This window comes from Molothrus aeneus, chromosome 6 (assembly GCF_037042795.1).
Source record: "Molothrus aeneus isolate 106 chromosome 6, BPBGC_Maene_1.0, whole genome shotgun sequence".
In the NCBI taxonomy this organism is placed as follows: Eukaryota; Metazoa; Chordata; class Aves; order Passeriformes; family Icteridae; genus Molothrus; species Molothrus aeneus.
Genome location: NC_089651.1, coordinates 10,056,417 through 10,074,281, shown reverse-complemented (window position 1 = coordinate 10,074,281; position 17,865 = coordinate 10,056,417). Strand labels below are relative to the sequence as shown.

The following is a 17,865-nucleotide window of genomic DNA, read 5'->3' as shown; positions in this document are numbered from 1 at the left end:
GTGTCAGTTGGCTAAACTGCCAGACCTCAGCCCCACACGTTGTCCCACCTCATAGACCCTGGAGAGTAAAAACCAGAAGATCTTACTGGCAAGTCCTGCTGCAACAACGCTGGTGGTGGACAGTTCCAAGGGAGAGGAGAAAGAAGGGTCTGGAGGTAAACTCTCCCACTGTCATGCAGCAAAGCCGATTGGAGGACGGTGTTGCTGGGCTATAGGAGTAAAGATGAAGCAAACTCCTTCCCAAAGGAATCCAGCTCCCAGTTTTTCTTCTCTTCCAGAAACATCCCTTGAGAGAAAAAAATTGTATGACCCCCTGAACTATTCCACTCTCACTTCACCCCAGGCGGGCACTGCCAACACACGTGTGATCATTACACTAATCCATGGCAGTGGCACGGCTCAGCTCCGAAGAGAAGGGGTTAAGCCAAGGCAGCACAGCCACTGGGAAGCAGAGACTTAGTTTAAACTGACAAACCCAGTCCTCCGTAAACACAGGGAACAAATCCCACGAAACAGCAGCCATTAGGACGGTTGTTCTGGCTTTAAAGCAAGCAAGCAAGCAAATCAATGTTGATCCCCCAAATCTGCGGGAGGGCGCTTACCCCTGACTCCTCATTGCTCCGTGACCAGAGATGAAGTGAGAATGCTCCGCCACTGGAATCCGCTGACACGTCGATAAACTTGAGAGAGAAAGACGGCAGGAGAAAGCGGGAGAAGAAAAAGGGGTGGAGGCAAGTCTGACATGTTTGTACAGTGCCTGATTCACCTAAGCTGCCGAGTTTGATTTCAGGGTGTGGTAGCAGATGGGACCCAGGAGCACTCAGCGTAGAGAAGACTCCGATTCCCGTTCCACGGAAAACGACAGATGCCAACAGCAGAGTCTCTTGGGACCATCTTGCCTTCGTCTCACAGTCTCCTCTCTTGGTCCCTAGAGGGGATGAGAGAGAAAAAGAGCTCAGAGTAACACCTGGGCACCCCGATGTGCCACATCTCAGGCAAGAACTTTGGGGAGATCATCTCCTATTCCCCTCCGCCCTTTTTCACACCCCACTTCACTGTGACTTATTAAAGCTCCACTCGTCAGCTCTTCTCTCTCAGCTCCACAGCCTCAGGGCTGGGAGCTGCTGAAGCTTCTAACAAACCCAATATCTCTGCTTGTGTCGCCTAGCTGCACATTTCAGGACCTGCCACCAATCCCTTGTCATTCCAGGAAGGAAAGCTTTGATTGCTTGCTTTATGGCTCGCTGTAGAAGAATTCATCCTATTTATTTGCATTGCAGATGAGTAGCACATGACCTGGCGCTTTTACTTTTCCCCTGTCCTCGCCATGAGTCAGTGCTGCCAGGTCTGGAGTCTGGGATCACCCTCTAATTCAGTTGTGCTGCCTGTGCCTCAGGGTTTACTGACTACTGGAAATAGACTTTCCACAAGCAGCAGGACATCAGCTCCGGCAGTGCCGCCTGGGCTTGGTGACTGGGCCATCATCAGAGGACACTTTGGGGATTACAGCCTGGAGCATTTAGAGTTCATGGCAGCAAACTCATCAGCTGCCCTTGCTCCATTGCAAACAAGGAGGATTCTTGGCCTATCCAAACCACTGACAATGCTGGCTTAACCCTCAGATATTTTTAGGTCCAAAGAACAGAGATATAAACCATAAAAACCCACCCCTGTGACTTTTTAGGGTTTTTTAAATAACATTGGTTTTGCTGAGCCACCCTTAAATAAATGAGAGACACGCTACAAATAATCATTAGGCGGTCATTATTATTGCTGGGAGTGGCTTGTCCCACAGTGATGAGCCAGCCCAGTGACCTTTTAGCCCTGTTCCCCCCATTCCCATTTTCCTCCCTACCTGTCCATTCCAACTAAAAAAGCTGCAGTATCTTTGTACAACCACCTCAGTCTCAGCTGTAGTTGGAATTCATAAGCTCTACAGTACTATCATGGAGAAGGAACAGAACCAAGGTTTGTAGAGACAACGTTTTGGAGCTGATGGTCTGAGGTTCCTAATCCTCATTTCCCAACCTGCTGGCTAAGTTGTGGAAGGCTGGTTCCTGAACATGCAGTCACTGCTTCTACATTACACTGCAGGTCCCTGCCTGCCACAGTGACCCAGGTTTCCTGCCTGTTCCCTCCCCAGGGTATAGGAAATAGAGCTAGCCAGGTTTCTTTCTGTCTGGGGATTAGCTTCTCCCTCCTACAGGGCAGGCCCCATACACAAATGAAATCAAAAGAAGGAAAGTTCTCTTTAATAGTAAAAAATCATAGTAAATAACAAAGGGGGACAGCATTCTTTCCCAGCGCACTGGAATTCCCAGGACAGAGCAGTGTGGTGGAGGATCAGGGATGAGGAAGCAGAGTGTGAACCTAGTAGGTGTGGATGGCAAACCATACCTGTCATCCGTGCACCTGGGCTTTGCTGCCGTGCCAGGCAGCGTGGAGTCATCTGCACAACCACGGCGTGGGGAGCGTCACACACAAACAGCTTCTACAGTCTACAAGGAGTCACCCAGCCTTGGAGCTCCACATTTGCATGAGTATTGTATTTCCTGGCTTACATGCTAGCACAATCTTCTAGAACAAGACTTGAGTTCGTTATAAATGGCAGAGCCTGATTTTACTTGTCAAGGCACAAGCTTAGATGAAACCAAGGCAGTTCTGAATCAGTGTGAACCTCTGCTGCCTACAATCTTAATGAAAAATTAGGACACTTTCTAGTCTTTATATTCACAAGTTTGGTCCCAGCAGTCCTGCACACTTTGAAAAAAAATTTCCCAGTAAAAGCGACATGTCTCTAATTTTCCCCTTCAGCAACTATCCCTTCATTAGACATTTTACTGCTCCTTGCCTGCCCACTGCTCTCTTCTTAGCTAGAGAATTGCACAAGACAATATAAATAATTATACTGGCGCATTAATATAAACACACGATACACGCCCCACTCCTCCTACGGCTGCTCTCTCAGGTCCCGTCGGTCTCCGGGACAGCCATTCCTGGCAGCAACAAGTGCTGCAGGGTACGTTGACTAAATGTCTGCATTGCAGCCTGCCTGATTTATCTTCCCAGCAAAGGCCATTCCATATTCCATGTCCCCTCCCCAGACACAAAGCAAAGCAAATTTCAGATCCAAAGTGCTGATCTCACCTCATTCCTCATCCTGCCCAGCCACATCACTGCACTAGGAGAGCTCCAGGATCTCACATCCTGCACTGCTGCTGCAATAGGTTCCATTTAATCACCACTGGAGGAAGATTTGGTGATGAAAACCCCATTATTAAATGTTTTCCTATTCCAATAGGCAAAACTGGGGACTTTTAACTTAAAAAATAAAAAGTCCAAGACAGCCAGGCCAACTGTACCATATACAATGTCTGTCTTCTACCTCAGCCAGGAGAAACATACCTACTCACCTGTCTGAAGCTTGTGGAAACTGAGCAAACTGCTAAGGAAAATGGATCTGAATTCAACAGAGCTTCCAGGAAAAACCTAACGCCAAGGAAATCTGATACATTCATGAAATCCCAGTTAGAACTACAGCAATTCCACCTATGAAGCCAGGCTGTGGCTCAGGACCAGACTTTCCATCAAGTCTTCCCTGTGCTCAGGGATCAGATAGGAAGCAGAAATCCTCTTCCACACAGAATCCCTTCCTTCTCTTTCATGGTTCTGTAAATCTAGAGAAGCTGGCCAGGGAAGTGAAAGAATACACTTAAGGATTGGGACGGAGGGGTCACTAGGAGAAAGGGTGTGTTGCACATCAGAACCAACCGGTGGGAGGAAGCACGAGATAGGAATCAAGTCTGAGAGTCTCATAATCAACACATGACCGTGAAGCCAGGACTGCAGATAAGGAGGGAGCAATCCAGAGGCAGTTTCACTTTAAATAAGTACTTACAGTTTAGCCACCTTTCCTTAAGGGTATCCCATTCGGAGGTGGGCAGAACATTCCAAGAGAGCATTACCTGGATAGCCAGCTCCAGTGTTTGGGTTATCCTCCTGCTTACTATGCATCACTGCCATTATCCAGGTAGGATCCTGAGATGCCAGCAGGACAAAGCCCTGCTCATACTCCAGCTGCATGAGCTCACCCAGTGTTTTTAATCAAGGTTTACAGTCTAAACCAGAAGAGGTTTTTTCCAATTCAAAACGAAACACAAATGCATGAGAGCTGAAGAACTGGAAGTTCATTGGGCAAGTCCATTGCTTCTGCCAGAACTCTGAGTGCTGTCAAAGATCTGGACACATCCCCACACTCCTATCTGGCAGGGCAGTGGGGAGCTGAGAGTCCCTCTTTACCCTATGCCAAACAATGCAGATTGGGGCACATGGAAGAAGGGAATTTGTCCTGCTTCAGGCTCACAATGGGTTACAGCCAGGCTCTCCTGGGCCAAACACCTCCTGTGGTGGAGCAAATAGTGGCCAGCAAGGAAACAGCACAAGGACCTGCAAATGCTGCCAAATTTGCAGAATGCCAGAGGTAAGAAGCACAGAATCATTAAGGCTGGAAAAGACCTCTAAGATCATCAAGTCTGGCCTTGGACCCATCACCACCTTGTCAACCAGACTAGAGCACTGAGTGCCACATCCAGTCCTTCTTTGAGCACCTCAAGGATGATAACTCCACCACTGCCCTGGTGCAATGGCCCAGTGCCTGACAACTGTTTCAGTGAAGAAAGCAGGTAAGCCTAGAGAGGGTAAGAAAATATCAGACTCTTTGAAAATTTTAACTCCCACTCTGATGAGAAACTGAAGTTAAAGCTCAAGATCACCTGAACACAGCACATGCTATTTTGCTACTGGTTAAATTCCTGTGGCTTGGTAGATGTTCCTGCAGATAATATCAATACAGCTTGGAACACAGCCACCTCACACGTCTTCCAGACCTTTTACTTGTAAAAATTCACAGACTTATTTGGTTGTAACAGAAGTAACATCATGGTCCACCTCACAAGCCTGTGCCACCCTCTACAAAAGGTGCTTCTTCTGCTTCCCACAGAAACCACGATGATCAGTCCTGCAATGGCGACATCACAGCAGAAAGCCAACATTACCTACAGATTCCCAGGTCACCTTGGGAAAGGCGTTCTGCATGCTGCTAAAATGACTGTGACAATGCTCTACTCCCCCAGAACAGAGGCGGCTTAATCTGTTGTTTTTCCAAGCATGCTGCGATCCTTAAGGATGCTATAGAAATGCAGATTGAAATCCCTCGCTGGCATCAGAGGAATACAGACCGAAGCCTCTGTTCTGAATAACTAGGTCAGTCAGCTATCACTGAAGTATTAGCCAGAATCCAGCGAATTCCTAGTGGCTAAAATAACGGCTGCAGAAGTCTAACACCATTTGCTGCCATTAGTCACTCTACCTCTGGGTACATTCAAACCCAACTCTGCAGAGCTTAGAATAATTTGAGGGTTGGAGCTTATGCTTGTCAAAATCCAAGCACGTGCCTCCGTGCAGCACAGGTTTCCCATCCCACTTGTAGCTGTGTGGAGGCAGGGAACAACTGTCCTTGCAGCCAACTCAGCCTTATCCTGAAAGCATTCAGCGCAGGAAAATCGGGAAGATGCAGTGCTAATCCCATGCCAGGGAACACGTGTCGCCTCCCAGCAGCAGCTTCCCTACAGCAAGTATGGGAGAGGGCTTTGACCTATAGTGCTGAGTGGGTGACATTTTTGGGGGGGAAGGCTGATAGAGGCAGAGCAGCTATTTCTCTCTGTGGAAGAAAAGAAGGGAAGGGCTGACAGCTGCAATGGGAACAAGTATCCAAAATATATTTCAACCCCTTCCAGCTGCTGACACTGGATCAAGTGTTTGGTTTCTTCTCCCTAGAAGTAGGAGGCAGTTGAAGGGTTAAACCTGGTTGGGTTTTTTTGGTGTGGTTTTTTTTTGTTGGTTTTTTTTTTTTAACTATTATTTTATTTTCAAGCTCTGGTTGTCTCAGGAGCCTGGCCTATGGTTCAGCTGCACGAAGTCATGCCACAACACAGCAGCCACAACCTGCAATGCAGGAACTGGACCTTCTTGTTCTGCCACTGAGAGCAGCATGTCACAATACTGAACCCTCGGTTTCCCTTATCTCCACAAGCAGCGAATGCTCTGGAGTCCACAGGAGGGGTTGCAAAGGATTAAATGATTATAATCCCCACTTGGAGATTTATTGATATAACACAGAAAAATGGTAGCTGAGACATCCTTGTCTTGCATTCTAACTGCTACGACAGAGGAACAAGTTAATTCCTACCTCCCCTAAGAGTGAGTTTTGGTCTTTCCTGATAGTAGTTACACAAGTCTTACTTTCTCTATCCTCAGCAATCTCCTCCATCCTTCATTTAGGCTGGAATTTTTAATAGCCTGAATACTTCCCTAGCCAGAAGGAGGCGCTGGTTGTTCTGAGGTACCGGTTTCAGCACAGCACAGACTAGTGGGCAAACAGTAAAGTTCAACTACCACAGTCTCCATTAAAAACAAGTTTCCAAACTACCCAAAACATGTGTGCAACTACTAAGGCTGTCAGATTCCACAATAAGGAACTAAAGCATGCACACAGTCAGGCAATGCACGTTACAAAGGACTGGAACACGCCAGCTGTCTCTGACACTGTAGGAACATTTTTCTACCACAGCCCTACCCTACAATTAAGAGAGGCCAAACTGAGCACAGGCACAGCCTGAGCACATGGACCTGCTGGCACTTGGCAGAGTGAATGCCCGTCCTTTGGAAGGAGTCTGGATCCTGCTGGCTGCTGAGAGAGGGGAACCATGGTGGAACAACTCAACCAGAATCCTCTTCAACGTGACACCAGAAACTAGTCCACTGATATACACAAATGTGTGTGTGTATATCTAAAGATTAAAGAAAATCTCCATCATCACCATCATCCTTAAAGAAGAGCAACATAAGACATAGCCATTTAAGTTGTAAATAAGATGTAATGTTTCCTGATCTGCACATTTAGAGATTCTGAGGCTAGTAAAAATAACTGAAAAACTTCAGTTGATCTTAGTTGATCTTCTAGTTAATCACCATTCCTCAAACTACTAATCCAAAAAAAAAAACCCCTTTTCTTGTTCATGTGCTCTCTGAGGTGCCAATGAAATTCTGTAAATAAATTAATTTTTAAAAATACATTCCAACACGAAAAATATTAACTAGCTCGTCTCCATTCCACATGTGATCTTTGGGGGGAAAAAAGGCTTCTTAACACTTAAAATGACCATTTTTAAATTTAGTTCTTGAGAATTTTAATGAAAATGGAAAGCCTGGGTAACAGTTGTGCCCAAAGATGTCCTGCAGAAATACTTGAGTATTTATCTGGAAAATTCCTTCATTTTCTTCTTTCCACAAGTAGCAGCCCCAGTCTAAGCACAGCCACAGACCACTGAAGGTGATCCTAGACCACAGGTTAGGAGTAGCCAGAAAATTCAGGTGAGCCCAAGTTCTAACAGACTCTTTAAAAACGTGTCTTTAAATGAATAAAAGGTAATATTCCTCAAATAAGTTATTGGCTCAGCTTTATGTGACCCAGACTGCTGTTTTGAGATGCTTTGGGAGAACATATTTAGAACTTGGAAGAGAACACAAAAGCCCAAAGAGCTTTGCAAATTTCTGCTTCGGGAGCAAGCAGAATTATTTTCTTTCCTTTAATACCAAACAGTATTCTATAAGAAAGAGGCAGAAATCAGGAGGTTTTCTCAGCAGCAGTCACAGACAGGAGCATTTTGTCTATTGACATCATCTCATGGCTGATGAGGTGCCACAAGACTTTAAGCTATTTGTGCCATTATTAGTTAATACATTTAGGTTTCTAATGAAACAAACACAAGCAGGCGTTTTTCCTTTTAGGCCCCAGTTACTCCATCCCAGTGCTAGGTTTGCAGTCTGACTTTTCTCCTTTCCCTGCACACTCAGGAGCTCTGATGGCTGCAGACTGTGAGTGTCCCCAGAGTGGACAGCTTGCTGCAGCATGACCAGCTCAGAGATGACTTGCCCAGAGAGACCTCTTCCCAAAGTCAGCTGTAACATCTGTTCTTCGGATGCAATCCAAAATCCCTTGAAACCAGAGCTTTTTCACTGACTTCCACAAGTGCTAGAAAGATTCTCATTCTAAGCTGGATGTTACAGGAAAGAAGTTAATTTCTAGCATTATTGTATGCAGTGATGTACTTTCTTGGCCAAGGCCCAAAGTACTCATTATGAAGTGTAACACCCTGCTTAATTCTTCCAGAAGCCAATCATAAGGCTACTATGAATTTTAATGAGCACTGAATCAAGACCCAGATGGTTTTTTAAGCCAAATTATCCTGTTCTTGGTTATTTTAAGATCTGTGTAGTGCCTTCTGGCCACTACATGTTAACTCCTCTGTTCCTGGCCCAGATTAAGGACAGACTTGCACCCTTCTTTTCCTCCTCTAAGCACAGCTTTCCAGCTGTGAAGACCCTCAGCTCCTTCTGTGCCTTGAAAAGTCACAGATTTAGAAGACTCAAATGTTGACACAGGTGGGGTAAAAAGGTTCCCACAATACTTGGCAGGGAAGAAAGTCAAAAAACTAGAAGGCCGTCAATAAGGGAACACTGACCCTACAGACAGTCAACTCTATTTAACCAATTCTCAGGGGCAAACAATTGAGCTCAGAGCCATCAAGTTGACATTATCAACTTATGGAGTCACTGTCCCTGCTCAAGTTGCTGAGTACCATTTGCTTTCTAGTTTGCAATGCCATGTGTCATTTTAACGAAGACACAGTCTTGTCTATACATCCTCTCCATGCCATATGAGCAGGTCACCTGCCCCTGGCCAGGGGATGCTGCTGCATTGCCTCAGCTGGGTATACACCAAAAATGACACTGCTCAAAGCCACAGTTTAGCTAAATTGATTTTTCAGAGCAGGTTAAAAATTGCCTTCCACATCTACCACAAGCTACTATCATCCTACTGCGTCCTTTGACTAAACTTGGGAGTTCTGGGGGAGAGCTGAGGGTAGCTGGTTGTTGTTTTCACAGATGGGGTAAAGGGGAGAGGAAAGGAAGAAGAACACAAAAGTAAAAAGGTTCTACTACCTGCTTTCCTGGTCCCCAAGTATCCAGGATCTTCTCTCACTGCAACAGCAGTTCTCATTCCAGTGTCCCAATGCCTAAGTTCTTCATTATATACTTAGAAAATCACAGAATAGTTTAGGTTGGAAGAGACCTTAAAGATCATCTAGTTCCAGCCCCCTTCCATGGACAGGGAACCTTCCAATAGATCAGGCTCCTCCAAGCCCTAACCAGCCTCACTTGTATGGGTTTTTCTTTTTGTATTCTGGGATTATTTCCACCCCCCTCACTCTCTCCCCCCCCCCCCCCCCCCCCCAAACCTTGTCTGGTAAACAGATGGATGTCACAGAAATGAAAAGCATGAAATGGAAGGAGTAACCAAAACTGAAACGCAGCATTATGCAAGGCCGTTATGGAGAAGAAACAATGTTATGTCACTGGCTGTTACTCAGTCAAGAGTGGTTAATGAGTTCACACTATTTAACCACCTCCCCAAAACAGGCATCACAGCATGAGGAATGCAGATAGAACTCTAAGATGATCGAAAATGAGGAGTGGGAGGGAAATAAGGAAACAAAAACTGCTTAATGTTCTTTCTTGCTTTCAGATGCATGACATGGGGCACAGTTGTCCTAAGTCTGGGTCTGAAATATTTGTTTTTAATTCACTGAAAACACCCTGACTGAGCAGCAGGAGCGCAAGTGACACACAGAGCTTGCCATCATTTCTTAAAGCAGAGAGGGAGCTCAGTCTCTGTGCTGGGATTGCCAAGTCCTGCAAGAACATCCAGCTCAGAAACTCAAGACAGCTCTGTCTTTGGAAGTGGCCTGAAGAGCATGTGCTTTAACCAGCATCTGTCCCTTTTCACTTGAACCACATTTGAACTTCTCAGCAGTGCAAAATCATTCTGCCCTGTTTCTATTCCTCTGAGCAATTGCACACAGGCCCCTCTTATTACTACATTAGTGTAATTTTGTCTCTGACATTCCCCCTGAGAGGAATTACTCATGTCCTGCTATTATTTATTTTACCACTAAGAACCTGGGTTTTAGGAGTAGTTTTAATTAAATACCAATACTCCTCCTCCTCAATTAGGATCACCTTTATCTAGGTTGCTGTGCTTTGCATTCTCTAGCAGCAACACTTGTTTCCTCTTATTTATCCATCCTACTATGGTTCTCTCTGGAATTCAAAAAAGCCCCCCTCTATCACCAAGTCATTGTCAGCCAAAATACAAGGTTTTACCAGATATAAAGAACCATCCCATGAAAGATAACCTGGTGTTTAATACTGGCTATGCAGAATTCCAGTTTAAAATTATGTCAAGTGGCACTGCCAAAAGCAACAGCAGCAGCTTCCCTAATCCCCCCAAAGGCTGCTGTGCTGGCCTGTCCACCAGTCCACAGCATGTGGCTACTGCTGTCCTTTTCTAATTTCCCTGCTCCTCTGGGGCCTTGCTTCCACTTCCTTTGCTCCCCCCACCCTTACATGTCGTGATTTTCTTTGGGAGTTTGAAGTGCAGCACAGCCACCCCTGAGTGAACACCTCTTCAAAGTCTTTGCTGTCCCTGGATAATGAATCAGATCACAATGTATTCCAGACTTGGGTACACAGGATTCTTGGAAGCTGCCCTAGATTAATGATTTAAGAGTTATTCATTCATGCTCCCCAAGTGACAGAGGCAGAACTGATGACTCCTGACTTGGAAGCTGGCAGGAATATCCTCAACTATTTCTACAGAGTGGAATCAAGCTGCAGCAACTACATCCAAGTGCATGAGCTGATCCAGTGCCTGGCAGCGACAGCTGCGGACACAGCACAACGTTACACAACCACTGCTGGCACCAAGACCCTCCTGGCCACCAGCCCCTGCCTCAACATTGGGCACAGGTGCCCTTCCCCAGGCAACCTCACCCAGCCATTCTGCAGCCTGCTCAGGGCACAAATTCCCTCGAGGCACTGTTTGGTTCCCACTTTCCCTAGGGAAAAGAAGAGGCAACAAATTATTTTGATTTCTCTCTTCACAGACTTGACAAGGCTTTTTTCCAGAAGTTTACTGACTATAGTTATTTCCCTAACCAGAAGGTGGTTTTGTTTTATGAGCACATATTATCCCTTTTCCAAGAGCAAAATGGAACTGCATTCACGTATTAGCACCATTAGCATGCAAAGAGAAAGTGTGGATGCTCTGCCCTGCACTTCTGGGCTCAGCAAGTGCCTTCCCTCCATGGCTCCAGCAGCTCTGCCAAATCCATGCTCTGCTGTACCCCCCTCAAGGACTGTATTTATACCCATGACCTAAGCACACATTTCCCAGGCTGGAGGGTTCCCAGCTAGGAATCATTTCAGTATAAGGAAGGGACACTGATGATCAAACATTTTTTAGGTTTTACCAGTTTTTTTCAGAGCCATCTCTGTACATTCAAGGTATTTTTCCCTACCTTTAACAGGCTTTTCCTGCAGCTACGACAAGTTCTCTACTACTTTCTGGCCTCTCAACCTATAATTTTCAACAGCCATAAACTGATTGTTCAGGTATCATACAAATTTAAAAAAAAAATCTTATCTCCTTGCTCTAGGTTTCAACAGCAATTCTTCAAACCTTGCCAATTTAAAAACTTTAAGTCCAAATTCCCAAGGCAGGAACCATCTTCATTTCGCCTCCTACAGAACAACAAATAATCTAGCAATGTTGAAAATCACTAAATTAATAAACCATAAGCTGATGTCTATCTACTAAATTTTACTTTCATTCATCTACTGTTCTTTCAATACCCATCATTCTGCTACTTAAATGTATGTTTTAGAGGCACAGTCCCTGGCATTTATTCACCACTAGAACACAGGCAGTGTTAAAAACATTGCCCACAGGCACAAGGCAGTGTTAAAAAAATTCTCTCCCACCCATTTTTATGGCTTCAGACCTCAGAAAATTAGCTCTTATTGGTTGATTTTTCAGCCCAAAAAGGGAGTACCAGAGACATAATACATTTATCTGAGTTCTACAGACCGGGAAGGTAACAAAAATGCAAGAAGTCATTTTAGTTTCAGTGTTCAGAATGCTGAGCCCTGTTGCCCCATCTACCTCCCACAAAAGCAGGCTTACCTTGGAAAAAAGATCCCAGAGAAATACTTCTGGAGTAAATTCAGTCCCTTCTTCCTTCTGACTGCAGGTTGCTGCTTGTCTTAAATACGGGAAACATCCCTTGCTTCAGGCAAAAATTCTCAGCAATTTAGTCTTAAAGCTTCTGCAGAAAACTCCTCATGCACATGCAAAACCCCCGGCTCCAGCTGCTTCCTCAGCAGCACTGCCCCTTGCCAGGTGCTGGGCAGTGATCCCAGTGCTCCCACCCCTGTTCCCGGCAGGCAGTACAGGTGGTAGCACAACTCAGGGAAGGTAAAACAGCCTCACAAACACCAATTTCATTGAAACCTTGCAGTTCTGGCTGAGGAGATCTCATTGCAGACACATAGCCCTGTCAGGATGCTGGGATGCAGTGAGTCAATGTTTTCTGGGACCTTTTTTTATCGTGGGCTGATGCTGTGAGCTCAGCAAAGAGGATGGCACAGTGCCTTGAGTGGCATTTTGCACAAAAGGCAAAAGCAAGATACTAATCAAGATTCTGGTGTGTAGAGACTCCATGCATTTTCCCCTCAACCAAGCCTGGAAAACACAGGCTTAGCATCACACTGGGGTGGGGAGCTACAGACATAACAGCCTTACACTTTGAGAATCTGTGATTAAAGACTCTCATGCACTGTAAACTACAGGCCACAAGTGGCAAATAAAGTGTCATTCCATCACAGACTTGTTTTTCTATGTGGGGAGCATTGCCACGTCTTTTTGTGGATGTCAGGACTCTGGGCATTGTGCTCGTTTTGCATAACTTGCCTGGGTCCCAAGTAATGCAATTTCAAAAATTGCATAAGCTAATACAAAATTGACACTTCTGCAGGCCAGGTTTCAGCAACAGTTTGCCTGGCACCCTGAGAAGGAATATAAACTGTTCTATGGCTTCAGACTTCACAGGGATGTAAATGAGGACAGATTTATTAAGCTGATTGAAACAGCTCATAGTGACTGAAACTCTGCAGCTGTAACCATTATATTCCTGATCCTTGAGTCCCAAATGCAACCCAGCAGAATCCAATGTTTTAATCAAGACAGCAAGTGCCATGGCTTCTCCCCACTGCAGTCAGTTTAGAAATCAACACCAGCAGGTCTGCCAGGGAGGCAATTAGGTATTTTCCATAGGTATCCTGATAAAGAAGCCAGTTATTTACAGCTTCCTGGCACATCAGTTACTTCAGTATTTCCTACACAACACTCAGAATAGAGAAGAACTGTTTTTTGTTTTGTTTTCTTTTCTTTCCTCCCAGATAAAGGTGCTGTATTCAAGAGCCAATTCATTTTTCTTGTTCTTGGAGTTGGCTTCTATTTCCTCACCTGGATAACCACAAGCACATTTTTGTGAACATTAGGTAACAGGAAAGCCTGCTGCTAATTCTTCCTCATCAGAGCCTGGGGAAAAATCTGAGCTGTTGGGTGAAAGCTAAAAAAACAAACAGAATAGATGGGAGGGGGAAGAGGAGTGAGAAATAATTCAGGAGTGAGTCAGTCATACTCCTCCTGCTTAGTCACCTGCAGTTGTGCTCTCCATGCTCTCCAGACACACTGAAGATCGGGAATAAGATTCCTGCCTGCCCTCCACCTATCCCCTCCTGGCAAGGACTTGGAAAAAGAGATAGGGCAGAGTTTGGGGAACCAGACACTAGAGATGCTTGTTTTCCAGTGTAAGAGAGCTGCCAGTAGCCTCCTTTTTTGTTTCCCACCTTTTCTGTTGCCGCTGCACTATTTTGCAGTTAAATCATCTTGATTCAACCTGTTAATCTGCTGGTCTGAGTTCCTCTGATGGTGCCCTGCAGTTTTGACATCGTAGGGGGTTGCCATGGAGAAGAGGGTGATGTCATTGACACAAAAAGCACTGAACTTACAAATACAACAGGAACCGAGCTATTTATAAGAGCTGCTTCTCTTCCCCCACTCTTTGCTGAGGTGGGTGGAAGCAAAGACAGCAGCTCCATTCTTGATGTTTCTGTCAACAAGTTTCAGAAATGAATTTTCTTGTCAGAAAATATCCCAAGCCTGTGAGATTACTGAATGCTGTCAGCTTTCGGACTTCATTCATTAGAGCTAGATTTATCTTTCCCAGCCCCTCACTGGTTTGAGGTTAAATAACATTCATGTTTGTAGAGTAACTTCTGCCCTGAAAATTTCTGCAGCATTACTGAGATACAACCACTTCTGGAAGGAAAGACATGTCACAAAAAGAGAGGGGACAGAGAGCCTGGTTTATCTAAAGGCTTCATACTGCTTATAACCACGCAGTAATAACTCATGCAATCACAGAACAGCCTGAGCTGGAAGGGACCCCCAAGGATCCTGTGACTATTAGTTTGGCCTTGGCTGTGTGGGGTTTGCACATCAACACAATTCTTACAGAACAAATGTTTAGTGCATGTAAAAATGGCAAAACACAGAGGAGAGAAAAAGGAAGATAAAGCACTTGGAGAGGAACAAAAATAATAATTTTAGAATGCACTTGGAATATGCCAGTTCAGTTCACATACAGGTAAAGTACTAATCCAGGTTGGCTCTTTAGGGGTAGACGCGGAACAATCCAGAGCCTTTACTGCATATCGAGGAAGCATACCAATACTGAATTCTGCAATATTCCAACTTTTTTTTCCCTACAAAACAATTCCCAAGTAAATGATAATATAAAGTATCGCACTACAAAGTACATTACTAGCTTAACTTCAAGGAAATATACAACCCAAGACACCGAAAAATCAAGAGAATCCAAAGCACTGGGAAAAAAGCCCATCAGCTAAGGCCTAGAAACTGAACACTAACATTTGTCTTTTGTCAGTATTGTGTCATCCAGCTCCTGATCCTGCTTGGTAAATCACACTTCCACACCAGCTGGAACCATGAGGTGAATAATTAAATAGCTTTGGATCATAGTTATTACAAAAGGAAAGCAGGGAACAAATATTTCTAGAACCAACAAATGAACATTGTTCCTCAGTCTTTACTGAATGACCTTGATATTCATGTTGTTTAATAATTTAAACTATTAGGGAAATGAAACCTTCATATTTCTAAGCTTCCAAACAGCATCCAGCTTCTGCTGGATTAACTGAGCAGAGGGGCAAAAAGTGTAAAAGAGTAAGAACCAAAAGAATGAAACTGTTAAAGGAGTTCAGTGTTCCTTGTCAAACTTTAAGGGTGATCTGTACAAACACAGGCACGTCCATGTGACTGCAGTGCCCATAGCCCAAGGCTAAAGGAAAGACTCCAACCACCAATTCCCCACCCCACAGGCAAATAACTCACTTCAAATAAGAACTGAGCTTTTGTACATCGAGGCATCCTTGGGGAAATCACTGGGGCACAGCAGGGAGTGCTGCACCTCAGCTCAAATGCATTTTGGAATATTATTTGGGAAAGCAGCAGCAGAACAGAAGAAAGATACAGAATTACTTCCTGATGCTTATGCAGAAGGGGTGATTAGTCTTCTTTAAATAATAGAATCATTAAGGTAGGAAAAGATCTCCAAGAGCCCACCCAGCACCACCAAGGTCACTACTAAACCAGGTCATCCCCAAGTGCCACCTCTATATATTATTTAAATCCTGCCAGGGACACTGACTCAACCACTTTTTACTAAAGAGTGCCTTAAAGTCCCATAAGAATGGAGATTCTTCTCAGCCCTTTTTGTTGCTCATTTATTTATAGAAGCATTTTTATACTGTCTTTCACAGCAGTACCCAGATTAAGTTTTAGTTGGGCTTTGGCCCTTTTAATTTTGTCCCTGCATAACCTCACAACATCCTTATAGCTCTCCTGAATCGCCTGTCCCTTCTAGTTTACTCTGGAAAATCCTAAAAATCCTAGTTTATTCTGTGAAATCATTTCACAGAAATTATTTTTGTGAGCTCAGCTCACAAGCTCAGGCTTACACTTCTGACAATGTACCAGTTATCAGGTGCATCTTTCTCTTCTGAGGTTTTCTTGATCTTTTTATTGAACACCAACCCCAGGCTGCAAAAGTCTCACATACATATATTCTGAGTGCACTTATCTGATAAATTTTAGGAGATTTCCCAATTATCTCAGAGTTAGGATTTTTAATCTACAAATCACATACCTTAGAAGACCAGCAGACAATCAGTACTCCTCACCTTTCCTCAAGCTTCCTTAAAATCTCTTCAGATGTTAAGTGAGCAAATAAAGCCAGTTTCAGAGATCACAACGGATTTGTAAATGCTTGCAGGTGTACCTTAAAAAGCAATTATGTTCTGTAACATCATTGGTCACTCCACTAAGGGCCACTAAGGAGGTAACCTGGACCACCTGTATTTCACAGGTGTAAGCAATGATCTTGGTGAGCCCTCAGAAACAGTGCAATCAACTCCAGCTACAGCTTCCAGACCTTAAGGAGAAGAAAATGGCTCACCCCTGTGGGGTTTGTCCCATCCACAGCTCAAGCACATTAAATCAGCCCCCATTTTCTACCTTTAGCATTCTTGGCTGCTCAGTGATTTCCTGTAAATATTTCTAGACCCCTTTTTGCTTAACAGAGTGGACATTAATAATTATTTCAGTTTCTGAATCAAAGCAGCTGAAGCCTGCAGATATCTTCCAGACATCCCTCTTGTATCTCTGGTCAAGTTTTGTTCCCAAGCAACCTGGTACAATCATGACCTATCACATTCCTATTTTCCTTTGTGCACTTTTATTTATATAATAGGCATTAAAATTTTCCATAGCTCAGATTCCACTGCTCTATTTTTTAATGATAACTTCACTAGGACTTCTACATCTGGGTGTCACACAATTTCATTTTACCCTCTACCTGGTGTGGAACATTTTGTCACATCAGGATTTATAAATGCCTCTTTTCCTTCAGAAAATATTAAGACTGTTTTCATCTCCAAATATCCTGAGGGCAAGGCTGGTGTGTCTCCTACTTCATGACAAGCCTATGGCAATCCCAGCCTGCAAGGTCACAGAGCACCTGTGTGTTACACAAAGATTCAAAAAGTGATGCTCAGGAAAAGTTTGTTTAAGGCTAGAGGCAGTTACTTGAACAGACAACAGGGATGTCCCAAGAGCTCCCTGAGTTCCTGTTACATGTTGGTGCAATCAGCTCATGGCATAGGGGAGGCAGAGACTGACCTGTGCAGCAGAGAGGCAGAGTTCATCGAAGCAGAAGTGGGAACAAGCATCAGAAGAGATGACTGCTGGTTCTCGTTGTACCTGCTTGCTCCTCTTCGTTATTTGCGTGTGTTTATTATGGAGAAATTTATAATGCCATTGCTGTTTCTGTTTTTACACTACTGGGGGGCAGTTTTGTGTTGTCTGGGATGTACATGAAGAGTAACTGATCATAGGCAGCCATATTAGACAGAGAAGTATTAGCACACTTTTTGTTTAGACAGAAAACAGATGCCAACAAAAAAGTAATAGTGGAGTATTGCAGCTTTGATTTAGATCTCATTTAAGTAAAGACAAATAGGTTCACTTACATATTTTAAAGACCTGAAGAACAGATTTCCTCTACTGAACTTCTGCTGAGAGCTCTTATCTCTGTTCAGCCTGTCCTCAAAAGCTTTCTGTGCAAATTAGACACAGTGAAGTTGTTCTGTACTGGCTACAAACACGGCTTATCTGAGAAGTCCTTGGGATGACTGATACTTAGTTAGGAGTCTTCTCTTCCTAATCTACCTGGTATTCAGCTCAGTGCTGCAGGATATAAA

General features: G+C 44.3%; 1 protein-coding gene across 2 annotated transcripts in view; it reads right to left on the bottom strand.

The window, feature by feature from the left end:
• PAK6 (p21 (RAC1) activated kinase 6) overlaps positions 1 to 12,539 on the bottom strand; it is a 38,717-nt gene extending 26,178 nt beyond the window's left edge. For both annotated transcript variants that reach the window (XM_066552150.1, XM_066552151.1), the window contains exons 1-3: positions 12,146 to 12,539; positions 603 to 928; positions 87 to 286 (exon numbers count right to left, since the gene is read on the bottom strand). The gene's annotated coding sequence lies outside the window, so the exon portion shown is untranslated. The remainder of the gene's footprint in view (positions 1 to 86; positions 287 to 602; positions 929 to 12,145) is intronic.
• Positions 12,540 to 17,865: the final 5,326 nt, after the last annotated feature.